The sequence below is a fragment of the Dipodomys spectabilis genome, unplaced genomic scaffold (genome assembly GCF_019054845.1).
Source record: "Dipodomys spectabilis isolate Male_0828 unplaced genomic scaffold, ASM1905484v1 ptg000309l, whole genome shotgun sequence".
Taxonomy (NCBI): domain Eukaryota; kingdom Metazoa; phylum Chordata; class Mammalia; order Rodentia; family Heteromyidae; genus Dipodomys; species Dipodomys spectabilis.
Genome location: NW_024870986.1, coordinates 1,853,811 through 1,859,139, shown reverse-complemented (window position 1 = coordinate 1,859,139; position 5,329 = coordinate 1,853,811). Strand labels below are relative to the sequence as shown.

Sequence of the window (5,329 nt, the reverse complement as noted above, 5' to 3'; positions counted from 1 at the left end):
TAAATAGGGGTACAGGTGGACCCATTGCAACAATGAGATGTACAAGTCGTTAGGTCGAAAACGAACTTTACAACTTTCGTGAGTGGGGGGGGGAGGATTGTGGGGGAGCAGGGGGAGGGTGGGAAGTGATGGGAAGGGAAAACAAATTAGGAGGCTACAATGCTTGATAAGAAATGTACTCATTATCTTGCCCATGAAATTGTAACTCTTATGTACAGTATTTTCAAAATAAAAAAAAAAGAAAAAAATAGATACGATCTTACAAAGAGAGTTGTTTTCAACAGAAATCCGGAAAGAGTTTATCCACTTGGTGTTTCACAGGAATAAACACAGAGAAATACCTGTTTGGTCAAGTCGGTCAAACTCACTCCATGAGTATACGTTAAAAGTATAACCAATTTAAGAGGTCAAATACATATTTTGTACTGACAGTCATCTTACAGTGATAACTTAGTACCTCATTATGTTTGTATCTTCTTCCCTAACATACAATAAGAGCTGAAAGTGATCTCTTTTATCTAACTTATTGTTGTAAATGCCTCGATTATGATGATGTTATTGAAGGGTGGTTCCACTGAAATGACATGAGAGAATACTGATAAATAGAACATTGCAACACAGTTAGCTCTTTTCAGCCTCATCCTGTCCACATTGGCAAGCAATATTGCAATAGCAAACGCACACATATACACATACACACATGTGGGCACATGTACACACACATATACATGCATGCTAAATTCAGGGTTTAGTAAAAAAAGGTTCAACTTAAATATTAGTGATTAGGACCAATGATAATTTACCTCAATACAAAATAGTACACAATCCCGTCACCACGGGTGTTACATTTTACTTGCCTCGCCACATGTGACCACTTAATTTATTTTAATTAATTCATTAATTCATTTGTTTGGTGCTAATACTAAGGCTTGAACTCAGGGCCTGGCTCTGTCCCACAATTTGTTGGTTTTTTTGTTTTAGTTTCTTCAAGGCTAGCATTTTACTGCTTGTACCACAGCTCCATTTCTAGCTTTTGCTGGTTACTTTCAAATCAGAATCTAAGGACTTTTTCTTTGCTTGGTTTGGTTTTAAACCACAATCCTCAGATTTCATCTTTCTGATTAGCTAGGATTAAAGACATGAGCCACCAGTGTGGTTTCTACATTTTCCTCTATAATTATCTAATGCACATACTTAGATAGTAATTTAAAACTGAGAATATAGAAGCAAGATGTACAGTGATGACATTGTCCTGTCAGAAATTTAAGCTAGGAAATTTCTTCTTAAGACCATAAACAAAAAATATCATGATATAATATAAGAGAACTCACTATTGAACATATGAGCTTTAAGTGCTTTCTACTCAATCCATTATTTATCGTTATTCATCATTAGAAAAAATGTATAATGCTGTAGTAAAATAGGAGTCCTTTGTAGGAATACTTAAATTTCTTCTTTTTTTTTTTAAAAGACACTTGTTTTCATCTAAAAAAATAGGCCTGTCTACTGTCTTCGGGTGATTTTGATGATTGAAGGTGCTTAATGAGAAGTCAAAGTGCATTAGTAGTATTTGCTATCAATTAAATCTCACCTTTTCTTCTTGGAGAATATAATGATTAAAGCAATAGTTCAGAATCAACAACAATAATAGTTCAGAATCACACTTCCAGCGTAAATGGATCACCAGTAAGTAATGTTCAATACCATTTTCCACAAAGTTTTGTCACAGATACAATTGGCCTGCCTTCTCTAGTTGTTTTCCTAACCTGGACCTATTCCTTCATTGTATAGGAAAAGTGTAATTCAAATGATTTCAGTCAGATCTGTTACTAGAATTATCAAGGATTTGGATTTTTGTCTGTAATTTGGTCAAAGCTATGCCTCTTCATGTAGGCTACTAAAAATATATTTACTATTTTCAAGTAAATACATAAATTCCATTTCCATCTTTTTTTAAAAATAAAATTATTTGCTTTATAAATTGATAAGAGGGATGGATTTTGTGGCCAGGTAGGTCATTGCACATCTGTCTTTCTCTTCCTCTCTCCCCTTCATGCTTCTCATAGATAATATGACTGTTCCATAATTATCCTAATTTATTTTGCTTTTATATTTTTGGTTGCATCATTTCAATTTCTGCTCTGCCATTTCCCAAATCATTTACATAGAAGGCATTATTTCCTATTTTCTCATTCCTAGAATAACCTGCACATGAAGACACCACTGGCCCTCATTTTGAGTCTGTACCTTTGAATACTGAGGAAAATCTTTCCTCTGCTCTCCATCAATTCCCTACTCTCCAGCTAGAATAATTTAGAATAGTAAAAATGGAAACAGAGAAAATAAATCATGGTGAAAAAAACAGATGCAGAAAATTCTCTGGATTTTTCTGACCAGTTCAACCAACGTGAACTATTGGGGAAATACATGGACACCTCATTCCCACTGGTACTCAAAGTCTCTGATTAGGCAATTCTGATGAAGACAAGGAACAAGATGAAAAAGTGAGGAACTTTATCATTTGCAAGAAAAAATGGAGAAGTATCCAAGCAAATTTCTTCTTTGGGCTGCCGAAAATAATCGTCTTACTACAGTGTGGAGATTACTTTCCAAAAAGGCCACTCATGTGAATACGAAGGATGACGATGAGTATACCCCTCTTTATCGGGAAGCCTACAGTGGACATGTAGACATTGTCCATGAGTAGGTGTCTCAAGGCAGATATTCATGCAATAACTGTGAATGGCAGGACACCCCTGCATAGTACTTATATGTGGAATAATACCAGAGTGGCTTCTTTTTTACTTCATCATGATGCAGATACCAATGCCGAAACTAAAGTTCTCTTGACCCCCTTGCATCTTGCTGCTGGGAATAGAAATACCAAAGATACGCTGGATCTCCTTCTGTTGATCCATTATATCAACCCGGGTCTGAAGAAAAATTTGGAAGAAACTGCATTTGATATTGACAAAAGGATAATTATGTATCACTACCTCTTTGAAGTTGTGGAAGGCTGTACAAATTGTTCTTCTAAGTCAAAAATGGTTTGGTTATGTTTCTTAAATTTCAAAAATGTCAGTCCATCTTTGTGTCCATACAAAATATTTTCACAATACAAACCAACAACAATATCTTACTTTAAAAATTCATGAATTCCATGGTATTCTTCCAAGTGAATTGCTTGACTTTGATGTCAGAATGTATTCAAGAGTTGTTTGTATATATCTATAATGATTTCTGCAGAGTTTGTGACTTTCTAATCAGAGATAATTTAAACTTATCTGTTGAAATGAGTAATACAGAAATTAAAGATATTTCTGGTGCTGGTATGAAAAAATATATTTTAAAATATTCTGTATTCTGTTTGTATAATGTCCATAATCTATTTCATTCTCACCTCAATATAATACTTTGAATTCTACATTGTTTTATAATACATAGGTTCATTAATAAATGTTTCCTTTCAGATTGCATTCCATATAGAAACAGTTTAAGATTCCTTTTTCCCTAGGTCCTTATACTATTTTATTTCTCTGGGATAAAATGACAATGTTATCTAATTTCAAAAGTTTTGTAAAAGTTATGCAATGTAAAGGCCTTTCTAAGGTGTAGATTTAACACACTGATGTCAAACTAACTTTTAATTCAATTAATTACATGCATTGTTAGACTTGTATTTTTGTCATCAATTTTTTAATAACAGTTTTTCAATTCTTTTTCTTTTTGGGGGGGGTCCGCTCGTGGGGCCTGAACTCTGTGCTTGGGCGCTGTCCCTCAGCTCTAAAGCTCAATGCTAGTGCTCTACCACTTGAGCCACAGCGTCACTTCCGGCTTTTTTCTTATGTGATGCTGAGGAATTGAACCCAGGGCCTCAGGCAAGCAAGCCAAGTGCTCTACCACTGACCCAACTTCCCAGCTCCAGTTTTTCATTTCTTACATCTGAAGAATAAAAAATATGGAATACTTCACAAATTTTCATAACATCTTTTTGCAAGTGCCATCTTAATCTCTTTATTGTTGTAATATGTGTAGACGTACTGCTGAAGAATATAGTATCCTGTAAATTTAAGTAATTAACGATGCAATCTTTATACAGGCATATACCCCTGTTTGCCTATTTCCAACAAGAATACCATATTGTTCCAAAAAATGCTATTGATCATATTTCTCTAAAATTCTGAGTATATTGGAAAAAACTTATATTGCTTGGTTGATTGCTCACATTTGTAATTTTTTTTGTCAATGACTATTTTGAGTGTTTTTCATTTTAGTTTTGATCATACTTTGAAGCATTTATAGCTAGGTCCACAGGTGATGGCTTTATCAACTGAGTTAGCTTTGTGGAGCTAATGGATTCAAAGTAAGCCTTGCTTAAGAGCTACTTCTAAATTTCTGCAGCTTAAAATTTCCCAAATGAGGTCTTACTGGCACATATGTCTCTCTGACCCTTTACCCTTCTTCCTTGTAGGAACAGACCAACCAGGATATATTACCTTGACAGCATAGATTATCTTACTGGAACAAAACTAATCTTAGTTACAAGGGATCATAGAGACATGAACAGTTCAAACAGAACAGTTCAGGCTAGAAGGTATTTTATCAAAATATAATTGCTTATTATACCTAACATTTCAAAAGTAGCTAAAGCCAAGAAGGTGCAAAAATTGTTCATATGCATGATTAGCTAATGTGCTGGCCTGTCGACCTTCCAACCAAGCAGGAACTTACACTATTGCCTTTCTATCACCAAATATTTCCATATCTCCAGGAGATGTCTATTTGTTTCTTCTGTACATTAGGTCATAAATTGGTAACGTTTTAATCACAATGCTTCCATTTGCCTCTAGGCTGTAAATCTACAAATGGTAAAGCTTTAGGTCTAACTCTACCAAACACTGAGATAGAGATAATGGAGTACTATTTTAAAACAGAGTAGCCTTTGATACCGTAACCACAACAGAACAATGCAAAACATTTTCTTATATTAAATATAGTTATATATTTTATATTTATATGTGCTGATTTTATATTTCACACAGTGAATCTTACCAGAATTATTTGATAATTTGACAAATAAATGGATATTTATTCCAATAAATAAATTGGAATATAAATAGTTAGGCTTAGAATATATATTAGAACACAAATTATCAGTGCAATGTCTTTGGTATAAACTTGTGATACCTTCTAAGTGTACTTGGTCTTCTGAATTCCCCTAGTAAAAGAAAATGTTGTTTTCCTCTAATCTATAAGGGATTTTACTCTTTTGCTCTGTTTATTGTTTTAACTCGTTGGTCCCAAAATGTTTTTCTCCATATTTCTGAAG

The 5,329-nt window shown here is 34.0% G+C and overlaps 1 non-coding gene across 1 annotated transcript; it reads right to left on the bottom strand.

The window, feature by feature from the left end:
- Window positions 1-3,952: 3,952 nt before the first annotated feature.
- Window positions 3,953-4,054, bottom strand: LOC122127757. The gene has a single exon (XR_006151274.1). It is a non-coding gene; the product is annotated as a U6 spliceosomal RNA (small nuclear RNA).
- Between the last annotated feature and the right edge of the window lie 1,275 nt (window positions 4,055-5,329).